Here is a 17,694-nt window from a genome sequence, read left to right as displayed (position 1 = left end):
TCGAGGTCTGAAAACACTGCAAATAAATGCCCTAAATGACAATATTTTTACTTGGAATTTGGGATGAATGTTGTCAGTACTTTATAGAATAAAACAAAAATGTTAATTTTACTCAAACACTTACCTGTATATATATATATACAGTGGTGTGAAAAAGTGTTTACCCCCTTCCTGATTTCTTATTTTTTTTGCATGTTTGTCACACTTAAATGTTTCAGATCATCAAACAAGTTTAAATATTAGTCAAAGATAACACAAGTAAACACAAAATGCAGTTTTTAAATGAAGGTTGTTATTATTAAGGGAAAACAAAATCCAAACCTACATGGCCCTGTGTGAAAAAGTAATTGCCCCCTAAACCTAATAACTGGTTGGGCCACCCTTAGCAGCAACAACTGCAATCAAGCGTTTGCGATAACTTGCAATGAGTCTTTTACAGTGCTGTGGAGGAATTTTGGCCCACTCATCTTTGCAAAATTGTTGTAATTCAGCCACATTGGAGGGTTTTCGAGCATGAACTGCCTTTTTAAGGTCATGCCACAGCATCTCAAAAGGATTCAGGTCAGGACTTTGACAAGGCCACTCCAAAGTCTTCATTTTGTTTTTCTTCAGCCATTCAGAGGTGGACTTGCTGGTGTGTTTTGGATCATTGTCCTGCTGCAGAACCCAAGTTCGCTTCAGCTTGAGGTCACGAACAGATGGCCGGACATTCTCCTTCAGAATTCATGGTTCCATTTATCACAGCAAGTCTTCCAGGTCCTGAAGCAGCAAAACAGCCCCAGACCATCACACTACCACCACCATATTTTACTGTTGGTATGATGTTCTTTTTCTGAAATGCGGTGTTACTTTTATGCCAGATGTAATGGGACACACACCTTCCAAAAAGTTCAACTTTTGTTTTGTCAGTCCACAGAGTATTTTCCCAAAAGTCTTGGGGATCATCAAGATGTTTTCTGGCAAAAATGAGACGAGCCTTAATGTTCTTTTTGCTCAGCAGTGGTTTTAGTCTTGGAACTCTGCCACGCAGGCCATTTTTGCCCAGTCTCTTTCTTATGGTGGAGTCATGAACACTGACCTTAACTGAGGCAAGTGAGGCCTGCAGTTCTTTGGATGTTGTTGTGGGGTCTTTTGTGACCTCTTGGATGAGTCGTCGCTGCGCTCATGGGGTAATTTTGGTCGGCCGGCCACTCCTGGGAAGGTTCACCACTGTTCCATGTTTTCGCCATTTGTGGATAATGGCTCTCACTGTGGTTCTCTGGAGTCCCAAAGCTTTAGAAATGGCTTTATAACCTTTTCCAGACTGATAGATCTCAATTACTTTCTTTCTCATTTGTTCCTGAATTTCTTTGGATCTCGGCATGATGTCTAGCTTTTGAAGATCTTTTGGTCTACTTCACTTTGTCAGGCAGGTCCTATTTAAGTGATTTCTTGATTGAGAACAGGTGTGGCAGTAATCAGGCCTGGGTGTGGCTAGAGAAATTGAACTCAGGTGTGATAAACCACAGTTAAGTTATGTTTTAACAGGTGGGGCAAACACTTTTTCACACAGGGCCATGTAGGTTTGGATTTTGTTTTCCCTTAATAATAACAACCTTCATTTAAAAACTGCATTTTGTGTTTACTTGTGTTATCTTTGACTAATATTTAAACTTGCTTGATGATCTGAAACATTTAAGTGTGACAAACATGCAAAAAAATAAGAAATCAGGAAGGGGGCAAACACTTTTTCACACCACTGTATATATATATATATATATATATATATATATATATATATATATATATATATATATATATATATATATATTCACACAGTATACATATAAAAAAATATAATATTCACATAATAAAAATGCATTACTTTATTGTGGCAGAGGAAATAAGCATTGATAAGACAATACAAAAAGTGGCTTTAAAATCCAATGTATTGTTTATTTGCACATTATTGAACGCAAGCCAATCATTGCTGTGGAATGTATAGGCCAATCTATTTTGCAATTGCAATTTCGTCAGTCAGTCCGAGATTTATTATGTGGGCTTGTCTAAGGACCCGTCAATGTACACCTGAGTCAGACGTTTGCTTTTGGAGCATCTCACTTTGGTTGCTTCGTGTCATAGACATAAATTTTTTAGGTCACTGTGTCAAGTTAAACGTAGTTTCATTCTTAGAAAAACACATCTTGAGATCCATAAGATCGGATTTGCACTCCATCAAGCTTTGTGTTGAACACAAGAACGCATCCTTGTGTTGTGCTGTCTGCTGAAGGGTTGCCTATCTGCCTTTTTCACAGGCAGTGAAATTACCCATTATGCTTAGCATGTTCTTCCAATGCAGATGCAACAGAGTTCCACTTCACAACTTATTTCCATTACCAAGCACTATAATATCACTAACAACAGTCAAAAATGGCAGAACAGTCTGTGTTTACTTAACGTATATCACTTTCTCACTAATGTCTGCGTATGGACATTAGGTTTCGACGGCAACACATTTGCATGGTAAAGTTACTGGACTCTAACTCTCACTTCACGTGCCCTGTATGTGTGTGTGAAAGAGAGAGAGAGACACAGACATACAGCACGCAGAGAGAGAACCCATGAATGTGATGCGCTAGATTTCATTGCGTTTCTTGTTGAGCAATTCAATATGAAAGCAGCCAAATCCCGGACATTTTGGGAATCTAGAAATCCAACCGGATGCTTTATTATGGTTTGAAAAAGAGGACATGTCTGTGAAAAGAGGGTGTATGGTCATCATAGGTTCCATTTAAAAATCTTCAGATTTATGGAATTATTTGCATTAACAAGTTCCGCCTTTTCACGCACTCTGCTGACAACAACTCTGTCTCTACCTCATTCACATACACTCACAGCGCGACATGAGATACGAACCTCGTAAAGATGATTAATAAAAAATAACAACAACAAGGAGCTTGGTTGAAATATTTTTTATCTTTGTTATCTTCCAAAATGATGGACAGTATTTGCAATTATCTGTCAATGTTTTAGAAATAGACAAGTGACAGGGAATTAGTTTAATGCAACCTCTGCTTATACATCTGGTTCGACTTGAAATGTTTCGGCATTGGCAGCTTTTGTAGGGGCTTATTGTTGTGACATTCATTTTACAGTAGTTTTTAATCCACCTGTAGTTGTTACAACACCCTTAGACAGTGCATATTCATTCAGAGCCTCCGCTGCTTTACAACCACAAGTAACGTTAGTCTAGCTGATATCAATAACTAAGCGGAAGTGTGGAGCATCTGAGAGGAAATCTCTCGCCATAATGGCGCCGCCCATGGAGAAGTCAGGAAAAAGGTGGATACAGCTGAAGTTTCGCTTACTGCCCCCTGGATAAAACAGGTGGTACTTGAATTGCTCAGGAATCTACCTTATTACATTCCATGATTAATTGTGTAATATATAATCTTGATTTAAGAGTCTTATGTGAAAAACAAGAACAAAAATATATTTGTCATTGGGGTAATTTTTTTTTTTTTTTTTTTTTTTTTTTTTGCGTAGTGATGATATTCTGGTCACAACAACAGCAAGCACCACTAATAACTTTAAGTAAGAAAAATTCCTTTAGAGTGATTGGAAGCAGTCTAGTGTGGGAATGCTTTATTTGCCGTTATGATTCAATTACAAACAAACATAATAACAGCGACTGTTTGATGGAAATATGCAGGTGTTTCCCTGACCATTGTGAAATTGCTTGCGGTGATCTAACAGATGGTTGGAGCAGCTCTGCTGCAAGTGTTGTTTAAAGCACCCCAGGCAAAACTGGCCCTGAACTTTGTGATCTTCAGCAAACACAGATTTTTTAGCCCACACACGTCATGATGTCAAGAGGCAAACATGCAATCGCAGACAGCATGGGCTTGAGTGCATTCTTAAGAGACAGGACATACATCCTTTTCTGCAGATGGCTGTCACTGTGTAGTGCTGTACTTCTTCGGCTAAAAGAAAGAAAACAAACTCCTCCAGGCCCTGAAGTAAACAATGATGAATGAGTTCAGCAACTGCTGTAAAATACAGCAGAATGTACTTTTTAATTTAATTTGACTAATTGAAAGACCGTATGAAAACAGGGCATTTTTATTCTTCAGGCTTACTCGAGAAGTGCATAGTCCAAGGCCAGTCCTGCCATGACCTGAGCACTCGCCTAACCCTGTCAGACATGAAATCTGCATTATGCTCAAATTGATGTATTACTATGTGACACATTATGAATATTACATCACAAACACACTGCTGTCAGTCAGGGAAAAGAATGGCCATCCTCAGCACCAAGTGAAGCATGGGAGACATTGCGAGAGAGAGGCGCCTTTCGGGTTCATCTGTATGGTAAATGATTCATACTGAACACAGTGTCAAGAAAAATGCACTTAGGTCTAAGGTAGACAAAAGAATGTGTTTCTCCTTCCCTTCTTCCCACCGCTAGGTTTCATGTTGAAAAGCTGACAAATGGTGGCAACATAGCGTGGCATTGCACTCCCATAGGCCCGTGCTTGATAATGAATGCATCGTTTCATCTTGTTGGGAAGGAGAGAAAACACTCATATGTGGTTATCACAATTCACACATGAAATCGAAAAAAAAAGGGAGATGAGTAGCTTTAAGAGCAGTGTGGTTATAGCCTAAAGTATCAGTCTTTCCTTGTGCAATGTTATTTATGGCGTTGTGTTCATCCAAATAAATGATTACTGAAAGTTGGCAAATTACACACTGCTGGGGTAAAACATTTCTTTGCAGAAGAAAGGAAAACATCAGCATGATGAACAAACAAAATAAATGCATGAGTACATACTGTATGCAAAATCAAACACTGATTGCATTGCTTTGGGACACCAAAAATTTGAAACCTTGGAATATGTCATGTGTATTTTGTTGATTCATGTCTTTTATTTTGAAATGTTTAGTTCCTGTTTCCCTTGTCATGTGATTTCTGTTTTCCCTCCATGTTCATGTGTCATGTTTTCATTGGTTTATTGTTTAATTATCTTGTTATCAGTTCTGTTTGTTCATTGGTTTATGTTCCCCCATGTCCATGTATTTAAGCCTCATGTTTTCCATTGTGTAGTTGTCTAGTATTGAATGTGAAAGGGTATGTGCAAAGTCTAGTCTAGTCTAGTCTAGTCTAGTCTAGTCTAGTCTAGTCTAGTCTAGTCTAGTCCATGTTCATGTTCATGTTCATGTTTTGTAGTTAGGGTTTTGGTTTACACGTTTATTTAATAAACTGCACTTGGGTTCTTCATCTCATCATCGTATTCGTCATTGCCATCATTGCCAGTTCCAACATACGTTACAGAATACTAGACCACCCATGAACCCAGCAGTTTTACTTCTGCGCCTTCGTCAGGGCAATCGTCCCCTGGAGGACTATGTCGAGGACTTCTGCGGTCTAGCCTGCCAGGTGGACTTTAATGAGACTGTTTCAGATTTGGATTGAATGAGTCCATTTCTTTTTTGATGCCTGGCGGTCGCAGTTCCCTCAGCCTGGTTCAATATATCGACCTCGCCCTACGGATCATTGGTTCCACGTTCACTGTGGGGGAGGCGGAAGCCGAGCCAGAGTTCCATGACATGGCCACCGCCGAGCCAGAGTTCCACGTCATGGCCGCCACCGAGCCAGAGTTCCACGTCATGGCCGCCGCCGAGCCAGAGTTCCACGTCACGGCCGCCGCCGAGCCAGAGTTCCACGTCACTGCAACGCCTCAGCCTGCTCCATGCCACGTCACAGCAACGCCTCAGCCTGCTCCATGCCACGTCACAGCAACGCCTCAGCCTGCTCCATGCCACGTCACCGCAATGCCTCAGCCTGCTCCATGCCATGTCACAGCCACACCTGAGCAGTGGGACCTGGAGATGGTTCCCACCCTTATACCCACCCTTAGTTCTCCTGAGCAGGCAAGGGGAACTCTCGGCCCTCCGATCCCTCCTGGACCCTCCGAGCCCTGGACTTCACCTTGGCCTGTCAGTCCCTTGACATTGCCTCAGCTCGGCGTTCCCTCGGCTCCACTACGGTCCTTCAGCCTGTCGGCTGTGCCGGGGTCCCTCATCCCTCCGGCTCCTCCTTGGTCTGTCGGTCACCTGGCTCCGCTTTGGCTCTCCGATCCTCTGGCTGTGCCTCGTCCCTCCGATCTGTCAGCTTCACCAGGGACCTCCTTCCCTACGGCTCCACCTTGGTTCTCAGTCCCACCGGCTCCACCTCAGTCTTCCGATCCCTCAGCTCCGCCTTGGTCCTCCCTGCCATCGGCTCCACCCTGGCCCTTCGAGTCTTTGGCTACTCTCCAGGCACCATGTTCCATGGCTCCGCCCCTCGAGCCTCTCATGGCTCCACCTTCCATGGCTCCGCCCCTCGAGCCTCTCATGGCTTCACCCCCCACGGACTTTGCCCTGGTCCCATGCCCCTCGCCCTTTCTCGCCATGCCACGCCCCATGCCTCAAGACCCCCCCCCCCCCCCGCTCCCTACAGAACTTTGAATTTATGTCATGTTTTACGTGTTTTGTTTATGTGTTGGGGTGTCAGGAGCCACCCCTTAGTGGGGGGGATATGTCATGTGTATTTTGTTGATTCATGTCTTTTATTTTGAAATGTTTAGTTCCTGTTTCCCTTGTCATGTGATTTCTGTTTTCCCTCCATGTTCATGTGTTATGTTTTCATTGGTTTATTGTTTAATTATCTTGTTATCAGTTCTGTTTGTTCATTGGTTTATGTTCCCCCATGTCCATGTATTTAAGCCTCATGTTTTCCATTGTGTAGTCTTCTAGTATTGAATGTGAAAGGGTATGTGCAAAGTCTAGTCTAGTCTAGTCAGTCTAGTCTAGTTTAGTCAAGTCTAGTCCATGTTCATGTTTTGTTTTGTATTTAGGGTTTTGGTTTTCACGTTTATTTAATAAACTGCACTTGGGTTCTTCATCTCATCATCGTCTTTGTGATTGCCATCATTGCCAGTTCCAGCATACGTTACAGAATAACATTTTATCATTATATAATGTACAGTGGGGTCCAAATGTCTAAGACAATCAGTGAAAATGCTTCTATTTAGCATTATTCTAATGTAATCATTTATTATTATTATTATTATATATTTATCATTGTGTTATTTATTAATACAATTTATTGGAGTTGAATGTATACAGTATATATATATATGAATTTCAGAATGTTCAGTGCCACAGTATATTACAGATATTGCATATTTGCTGGCCCACAAAAATCTCAAAAAAAGTCAAAACTGCATTGTGTCAGTATCAGTGCTCTAACCTGTATCTCTGATAATCATCCTTGTCTTTATCCATGCTGACCAGCTGGTTGGGGCAGGCCTCATTTCCCAGAAGGCTCAGGTATTCCAGGGCTGGAGTCACTTCACCAAATGCTGTAGCAGACCCTCGATATCAGTGATGTGTCACAGGGCAGAGGTCAAGGAATCCAGGCTGTTAATTACATTATAATTTTCTTTGCGGTCTACCCTGCCCTGGTTTTGCCAGCACAACCAGAACCCTCCAAAGGCACTCAATAGGCATTGTGTTGTCAGATACAAAGTGTGGCTAAATTTTATGGCGAGAAATGTGGCATTTGCTGGGAGTTTGGCTATGCTCTTCTCTTGTTTCTCTACCCATTTCCTGGGTGGCTTGGAGCAGAACATTAAAAACATTGACAAAATGATGGATGACTTGTAGTAAAAAACAGTTAGTGACTCCCAAAGCCATGGAACCCCCTTCCCCTTCACCAAACACAGGGAAACAAACAGCCACTTCACAGCAAATTCATCACTAATACATTCACTTCATTGGAAAATGGTGCCCAAAATGTGTCAAAATACAACCACACTAATGCAGCACTTGAATTTCAATGGCACCAGGCCACTACAGGATGTAAATAATTGCCCCATTAGCATGTGCAGACCACTTCACAGCAGAATTCGGGTCTGAGCTGCTGACACTCTGTCGGAGGAGAGCTGGTAGGAGAACACAGAGTGCGTCTGCATCATTATTATGTAGATGGATAACATCCAGCAACAAACACCAGAGCATACATTTTCGTCACACTAGCACATTACTTGTGCCAATTATTGCTCTTTTCCATCTCATCACACAAACTAAATGTAACATGTCTTAGTAATGTAAATGCCAACTCTCATCCAGACTGATTTCAAACACGCGTAGATTTACTTTTGGCGTGTTATAGTTGCATTGCTTTGTTAGCTTATTAAAGAACACTATACTGGGAAAGTTATAAAGAGTTTAGAATTTAAAGGTAAAGTGTGCAACTTCTGCACCACTACTATGAACAAACAGAATAAAAAAAATAATGGTTTCTCGAACACTCCCCCGTCTTCCATTGGACAAACAAGCAGATAGCCCTGCCCAAACTCACGCCACTGGTTGAGCCAATGTGTCAGGTTTTACCATAAAAAACAGAGCAATCTTTTATAGTGCCATGGTATCAAAGTGTCAACACTATACAAGAAATCAACCTAAATATGGCTTATTTTTAGTTGATTCTATAGCATTAATATTAAACTTGGATGTAAGAAGAACTATTTTAATATCAAAACATCATACACTTTTCAAAATTACACACTTCATCTTTTAATGTGAAGCAAATAAACTTTGTTTGCTTCGCTTTATGGTCACATGGCTCTACCCTAACATACTGTAACTGATACTTATCAGTTTTCATAATATGATCTGTTTCTAAGAACAGGAAGGAGGTTTATCTAGGCTTTTTCTTCCAAGTCATGGGACTGCACTGATAATATTTTACTTGTCTTCCACTAGAGGTCACCATGGCACAGAATTCAGTAAGTTTATGAAGCAGCCCCATTAGACAGTGGATCTCAATTTAATACAATAACATCACTTATAGAGCATTTCGAGAGATGAAGTGTGGCAAAAGGAGTGAATCGTAAACATGCAGTTGGAGACATTTGACACTTACCGCAAGACTGTCTTTTGGGTAAAGCATGAAGTGAATAAGAAAAGCCTGAGAAAAGGATATTTGGTTCTTATTGAGTGTTAGGGTATGGAGGCGTGGTAACCTGGGCAACCATAGGTCATTTCCGAGAAGATTGTTGTCCACAATCAGCTCTTCCAGTTGGGTGAACGCTTTCAGGCCTGTCAGTGACCTGCAATGATAAGGCAAGAGAGGAAAAATTATATGGCCCTAAATCTGGGAAGCCATTATGTGAAGAAATAAATATTTCAGACGGGTGCTTTCACGCGCCGGAATAGTTTGGGCTTGGGACTGTCAGGGGAGTGAATGATAAGAATTAGTGGCAGTAAGATCCCCTGGCATGGTGCGGCATCCTTCACATGCTGGCAGCGTGAGTGATGAGGGTCACTTGTGAGTAGCCAGGATTCAAAACAAAAGGGCTTCAGAAATGCAGTGCGCGGGATGAATTTGTCAATGTCTTGTGCCTTCAGGCACCCAGCTTTGCCTGACCCTAACCCTCCATTCCCAAGATAAATAACTCTGTCACAGTTCACCTTCACTCCCCCAATACAAATTTAACTCGTCATCCATCATTTTCCCGGCACAAATCTAATACCTCACCACAAACAGAATGAGTACAACTTCTGCAACTTTTATTCGATGATGAGTTGCTTTAGAGTTAAAAACAACTGCTTTTAGTGGGAAAACTTTGACATTGTACCCTTTATTCGCCATTGTGACACCTAATCCCCACAGACACATACGCGGCCCCCAAGGAGTTTCTCTCTGTCTGGGTCCCTTTCCCCGCCCTGTGTTGGCATAAACATGATGGAGGGTGGTGCTCAGAGTAATGTTGGGGCCTTCCAAAGTTCATGGCATGGTAGGTGCACAAAAGCCTTGGTGTGTGTTTCTAATCCCTCAAATGGCAGGAGACTGACAACCTACAATGTTAATGTGTCCACCCTTAGTTAAATGACATTTAGGTCTGTCAGCTCGCCTTGAGAACAGAACAATCCAATGGCAACTGAGATGCTAGTCTTGGGTGCTCTTCGGGCGAGAAAGAAAAATAACACCTGCGTATCGTAATCTTATGGTTTGTGTTGTCATGAGACTTTTTGTGGTAGCATGGAAAATCCCATGGCAATTTGGAAAGAGCTTGCAGGAGTAAAATGTTGATATCAAGTCAGGTGAAAACTGTCTTTGGGTGACACCCATATACTGCTGCTGTCAGTGCCGTAAAACACTCGGTGTTGTGTTATGCAAATACAACACTCTTATCATGTACTACATGGCTGATGAAATTTTATGGGTTTGGAACAATAAGGAGGTAAGTATATAATGACATATTTTTTTTGGGTGAACTATCCCTTACAGCATTAAAAGAAAAGCAACCCAAGAACTTGTGCAAAAGCCCTTGAACCATAAGAGAAATATGTAGTATTTGTGTTGTCAAATTGTGTAAAAATCTGCTTATGCAGAGAAACATTTCTAGCGTCCCTGCTCGGAAAATGAAAGCCGTAGTGCGAGCCTCCTCCACCTGTTTGCCTCAGCTATATCTGGGCGACTGTAATGTTTTTAGATGCTTAGTTAAGAGGCAGCCGCATGTCACTGGGGGGTTTCTTGATAATTGTTGTTTTCATGTCACTACTGCTGTGTGCAAAAGGTGATTTAATCAGTTAAATTCAGAGCCAAGGGAGAGGCCAAATCACGTTCAGAACAACATACAGGGATTCAATCCTAATTTACTAACACATTCTGCCTAAACATTTGTGCTGCCGAATTACATACAACATATGTATAATGCACAAGTGGAGAAGTTTCAAACTGTGTTGCTAAGAGAATGATTAATTACCTAGTGCTCATAAGCATGCTTATGAAAAAACAAAATGCTTAGTGTAAATACATAAGCAGAGGCAAACTAAAACTCGATCTCACACACACACAAACACATGTAAATTTGGTATTTATATACTGTAAATTGTAATTACTATAAACTAACCCAAACCCTAACCCGTAAAAGAACACTTTTCACATTTAATAATAATAATAATAATTATATATATATATATATATATATATATATATATATATATATATATATATATATATATATATATATATATATACACACTGTATGTAAAGTCAGCAGATAATTTTTTTTATTGCGATTAATAAAACATTAACAAAAAATCATAGTTAAAGGAATAGTTCACCCAAAAATCACTATTCACTTAACCTGATGCCATCCCCGATGTGCATGACTGTCTTTCTTCAGCAGAACACAAATGAAGATTTTTAGAAGATAGAGCTCTGTCAGGTCCTCATAATGGAAGGACACAGGTGCCAGCACTTTGACAGTCCAAAAGTCTCATTTAGGCAGCATAAAAGTAATCCACATAACTCCAGTCGATCAATGAACGTCTTCTGAAGCAAATCGATACGTTTGTGTAAGAAACAAGTCAATAATTAAAACATTTTTAACTTTAAATTGGCACTTCCATCCAGGGTTCTGATGCTGTTTGAAATGGCCGTACTCACGCGTGATGTTCTTTCTTCTGTTGTAAATAAGCGGTGCTTCCAAGTTCTCGCCAACATGCTTACGTCACGCTTCGCATCAGCTGCTGGCAGGAAGTGCTTTTTAAAAGTTAATAATGTTTTAATTATCTATTTGTTTTTTACACAAACTTATCAATTTGCTTCAGAAGACATTCATGATCGACTGGAGTCGTGTGGATTACTTTTATTCTGCCAAAATATGACTTTTGGACCATCAAAGTGCTGGCACCCATGTTCTTCCATTATAAGGAACTGACAAAGCTCTATCTTCTTCTAAAAATCTTAATTTATGTTCTGCTGAAGAAAGACAGTCATACACATCTGCGATGGCATTAGGGTAAGTGAATAATATGATAATTTTTGGGTGAACTGTTCCTTTAATAGCGATTTATCAGATTTTGAAAGTGCTGAAATTTTACTCTCTATATACTTGTTTATACTTGCAAAACAATATATATATATATATATATATATATATATATATATATATATATATATATATATATATATAACAATATACTTCTTTATTTTATTTTTTTTTTCAAACAAAGCCTTCCACAGTATAAAGACAGAAATACACTAATATATCACTAAATCAAGTAACATTAAACGTTTTCCAAAGTCTAAGTGGGAGTTTGACTAATTGAAATAATTAGTCTCCACAAAGGATTTGTTTTCATTGCCACGGGCATTAAATCTCTTAAACTCTTACCCTCCACAATATTAATCTTTTCGCACATGAGTTTCTCCTGTACTGACGGACCCCCAGTGTGAGTTCTTTAATGCGTGCTGTAATTAAAAAAAATATCTTACCTTACACTTCACAGCAGGTGCACTGAAGGTCATATTATATATTATCAAACATATAATGTGGTTTTTAGATGTTTATAATGATTGATTATGATAGATAAATCATGCAGATACAGGTCAGGAGCATCAGTTAATGTTCACATCAACCATCAGAATGGGGAAAAAATGTGATCTCAGTGATTTGGACCGTGGCATGATTGTTGGTGCCAGAACGCGGAGGGGTCGGAGGAACAGCTGCCGTCCGCGAGGGGAGGAGGGGCTCGCTGCCGGCTGCCTGGAGCAGTGGAGCTGTTGCCAGGGGTGGAGGTGCTCGCTACTAGCTGCCAGAACACGGAGGGTCGTTCCATCCACCAGGGGTCAGAGGACTCACTCCGGTCCACCCGGGGAGGAGCGGCTGTCATCCGCCAGAGGGTGGAAGAGTGGTCAAGGACCAGGAGACGGCGTGTTTGGGAACCGACGAGCAATTTTTATTCTCGCTCTCCTCTCTCTCTCTCACTGTCGCTCTGCCTTGCCCTTTCCCTCTTCTCTTTTCCCTCCACTTGTCTCCCTCCCAGGTCTCTAAAGGCGGGGAAAGCCTACCGGCAGGCGTTTCCAGAGGGGGGGGGACCAATCTGGTTAATCAGCCAAGGAGAGGGATAAGGCCGAGCCGGATGTGGCAGTTCGAGAGAGAGAGAGAGAGCCACACGCAGCTGGAGTTGGTACTCCTATCATTCCAAGGACACTCCATAGACATAATGATTTTTATACTGTACAAACTATATATACTATCCCCTAACCCTACACCTACCCCTAAACCTAACCTTCATAGAAACCTTTTGGCATTTTTACATAAAAAAAAAAAAAAAAAAACATTGTTTAATATGTTTTTTTAAGCCATTTGAAATACAGGGACACTAGGGGTGTCCTCATAAACAACATTTATAGCAGAATACCCTCGTAATTATTAGTTTGTAACCTTAAAAAATGTCAAGCCATCTTGTAAAGTCATTTCATAGGGTCTAATCTTAAAGCTGACCAAAAAAAAAAAAAAACAAAAAAAAAAAAACATGTTTAGCATACAGTATAATATTTAAAATGTCTTTCGCTAATGGGAAAACAGAACAGAAATATTGATGACTTATCTTGCACATAAGGGCGTATGCAAATTTGCACACGTCAATCCATTTCAAAGGGGCTTTCAATAAATCATGCATATTTGTAGATGCTGACAGTTTGCTGACATGTAAAAGGACCAAAGCACCTTCTCCACTCGCAAACTGCATGTCGGCTTCCAGGCCACATCAAAAGACTGCAATGTAAATGCATTTAAGCATCCTTTCAAAGCCAGGGCCTGTAAAACAAATTACTAAGCAGACTATCCTCAAAAGAAGCCAAACAAGAGGACAAGAGCACAGACAATGACACAGAGATGGCACGACAGAGATGGATGGATCAATAGACAAATACTAATGCGGACATGCTGATTGATAAACTGCGGCTGACAACAAGGGAAAAAAACACTTTGTGATTATTGGTTGAAATGTCAGTCACTACAGCCATTAGTCAGCCAGCATTCTCAGGTCACATGTCCATAAAGGGAGAGAGAGAAAATACACAAGAAAAGGAAAGAGAACAGAGCACAACAGTAGGGTTACGGGAGTAAAAATCCAATACATTTTCTCCATAAGGAAAAATATTTTAAGTGATAACATAAAAACCTTTCAAGACAGACCTAACTTGAGCTCTTGTTAAGTGATGATATATACTTCTGTAGAAGCCACAAGTCGATTTCAACATTATTAAAAAACATATATATATTTTCCATTAATGTTTATTTTCCAAATTCGTGGTGAAAAACTACACTACCCATAATCCTGGTAGAGAGACAACCAATCAGAGAAGTCTCTGTTAGCATGAAAACGTAAATCACACTCCCATGAGTCAGTCACCCTACATTCTCAAAGTAATCATAACTTTGTATATATTCGAGATTTCGCAATAATACATTGTATTTATACTTATAAGCAATGGCTATAAATTAATGTTTTTATATTGTATTGTCATTTCTGATTTTATTACGTCATTTGCGATGCTTCATGGGATTTGTAGTTCATTGCCTATGTCTTTGTCTGATTTTCAATACTGTTGTGCTTTAAATCCAATTTTATAATGTTGTGATTCATTTCAGAGCTGGTTGGTTTGGTTTATGGCTTAGAACTCTTTACTGAAGAATATACTGAAATGCCTAAGGAGAAAATGAATGGGAAAAAGCAACAGTCTCATGACCATCCGCAATAATTCATACAAGATTGCAAAATCGTACTGCAAGATATTGTACAACTTGGCTCGTATGAAAAGATACAACATTTATTCCCACAGAGACCAACCAATCAACAAACAGAATTTCAGATCTATACAATACAGGCATCACATTTTTGCTAGCCTCCTATCCAACACTTTATTTTAAGAAAGGAAACATTACTGAACAAATTTAGTTACTCATTCCATATTTATTTATGCAGTAGAATTGATTGATGTATGTCAATAACCTGTAATACACTTTACTCATCTCGTTCCAAACCCCAATCTTTTCTATCTTCTGTGGTACACAAAAGTTTTGTGCCTGGAGAAGTTTTGAGATGAAAAAACAATACTTCTGGAACCAAGGCCACTGAAAAAGTGGGTTGTCACTGTTGTGCTCCACTGAGTTATACACCTGCTGAGCCAATAGAATTGAAGGCCTCCAGAGTAAGCAATACTGCAAACCATACACAGCGTTCTCACACACACTCGCTGAACGGCGATGATCTAAGACACAGTTCTCATTCAGACACACTCACACTCCCTTTGTATTCCAAGTCTGTGTTCCAGCATTGATCCCATTCAGCAAAAGCCTCTGTCTTTATGATATTCCCACTCTTTGATATTTCCCTTTGCTACTGGCCATTAATTTTCTTGTTTGCTCGCTCTCTTGCCTACTCTCTTTCAGTGGTTTTGAGTCCCCAGTGGGTCTGTACTTGACAGAGTAGCTCTGATCATCCTTTGATATTAGTCCTCCTCATATCCTCAGCTCCACAGTGTCACCCATGTGTCTGGAGCCAAAAACTGTGTCCCAGAACAGCCACAGGCAATCTAAACCTTACATTCTCAACAGCTGATCTAAAAAAACAGCATCACACTAACCCACCTCAGCTCAGTCTCAAAGCATGACTCAGATTTAGTCTGTAGACAGCACCTACATACAAAAAGTTGCTCAAAATAGTATTTGGATCCTTTAAGCACTGCTAAAATAGTATGTATCTTATAAAATGTCAAACCAAGGGGTATTTAATTTAAAAAAATGATAGGCACAAGCACACATTTCAAGCAAAACAAGAGATATTAAGTTCAAAATAAAGACAAATATATCTGGACACTTCCTGGTTGTCAAACACATTGTTTGGCTCATGTCTATAATTAATGTAATGAACTACACCTCTGTTGGCTTAAAGGAAACTGACTTCATACACTCACTGAGAACTTTATTAGGAACACCTGTACATCTACTTATTCATGCAATTATCTATTCAGCCAATCGTGTGGCAGCAGTGCAATGCATAAAATCATGTAGATATGGGTCAGGAGCTTCAGGTAATGTTCACATCAACCATCAGAATGGGGAAAAATGTGATCTCAGTGATTTTGACCGTGGCATGATTGTTTGTGCCAGATGGGCTGGTTTGAGTATTTCTGTAACTGCTGACCTCCTGGGATTTTCATACACAAGAGTCTCTAGAGTTTACTCAGAATGGTACCAAAAACAAAAAACATCCAGTGAGTGGCAGTTCTGTAGACAGAAATGCCTTGTTGATGAGAGAGGTCAATGGAGAACTGTCGAGATGACAGAAAGGCTGCGGTAACTCAAGATAACCACCCTGTACAGGGGCAGACTGGCCATAGGGAGAACCGTTGGGCCGGCCGTGAAATGGGGCTGAACAAACAACCCCCCCCCCCCCACACACACACACACACACACACTGCCACGATCTGTCTCCCTCATGTTTTCCTAGGACTCTTATTGTGAAAGATTTCCCCAGACTGCATCTCCCATAGTGCATTGCCCTCTTCACTGCCATCTGTTCCTCATCTTCCTCACCTGCTTTCCATTCCCTCATTAGTTTTTTTGTATAAATATCCTCTAGTTTTGCCCATTCCTTTGTCAGTCCTTGAAGTGTTACGTTGTGTTGTTATTTTGTGATGTTTAGCTTTATAGTTTGTTCCACTCCAGCATTTGTTCCACTCCTGCATCTATTATTAAAAGATTGAAAGTATCCACTCCTGCGTCTCCTCACCTTGAACTCAGCGTTACACACACATACACCTACAACCTACACCCACCAACAACTTTTGGGCCAGTTTTTACATCAAATCCAGGGCCGATTCATCTTCCCAGTCCACCCCTGACTCTGTACAATTGTAGTGAGCAGAATAGCATCTCAGAATGCACAACACGTCGAACCTTGAGGCGGATGAGCTACAACAGCAAAAGACCATGTTGTACACTTTATTAGGACCAAAGTTTTCCTAATAAAGTGCTCGGTGAGTGTTCATTCACTAAAAAACACCTTGACACCAGTTGGTTGGAAATTGCAAAAATGGCTGAGAAAACTATATGCAATAAAATAAAATCATTTTAAGTATGGCTTAAGTGTCCAAAAGAGCTAAAACACTTTTTAGGGCCACTGTAAGGGAAAGACTGCAAGAGCAATAGATGCCTGGACAAAGAAATGTCTCCCCTTGTACATTACGGGTTTCTTTACAAAGACACCCAAATTGTTTGGAATCTTTTCCTGTGTGAGGACTGAGATTAGACTTCAGGCCTTGTTTTAAATTTGAAGAGATTTAACATCAAAGCTGTCTCCGGTGCAGAAAAAGTAATGTTTTTATTCCAAAGAGGCAGTAAAGGCTTGGGGGTGACAGGCAAATTGACATGCTGTTCACAGGGCAAAAGATAAATGTTTGATGAATTGGCCAATCCGGTTGGAGAGATGGGCTTCATATGTGCATAATGGACTGGCTGCCTGGCAGTTCTGATTGCCTGCCAAGATATGGAACTATAATGAATGAAAGAGGTAAGCGGGGCTGTAAAAACAGGGATTGGTCTTGTTTAAATAAACTTAAAAACAAGTGGAGGAGAGAAAATGCAGATGCCACTGCAAAGCGATGTGCTGTCCACCAAAGTACATGAAAAGCCCTAGCTCATAAACTTTTCATCGCACAGAGAGGAAATTAGTAAATCAACTATTGCTGAGAGAATTGTCTATTGTGATATGTGTGAGCAAAACACCGCTTTATACTGTATTTTCTTTCTTCTAAATAATCAGTATTTTTGTCTTATTTTCCAGTAAATATATCTAAACATCAGT

General features: G+C 40.3%; 1 pseudogene; it reads right to left on the bottom strand.

Moving 5' to 3' along the window:
• Nucleotides 1–17,694, bottom strand: part of LOC127412108 (leucine-rich melanocyte differentiation-associated protein-like) — a 508,385-nt pseudogene that overhangs the window by 174,439 nt on the left and 316,252 nt on the right.

Source organism: Myxocyprinus asiaticus, chromosome 21 (assembly GCF_019703515.2).
Source record: "Myxocyprinus asiaticus isolate MX2 ecotype Aquarium Trade chromosome 21, UBuf_Myxa_2, whole genome shotgun sequence".
Classification (NCBI taxonomy): Eukaryota; Metazoa; Chordata; class Actinopteri; order Cypriniformes; family Catostomidae; genus Myxocyprinus; species Myxocyprinus asiaticus.
This window is presented reverse-complemented; position numbering and strand designations above follow the sequence as displayed.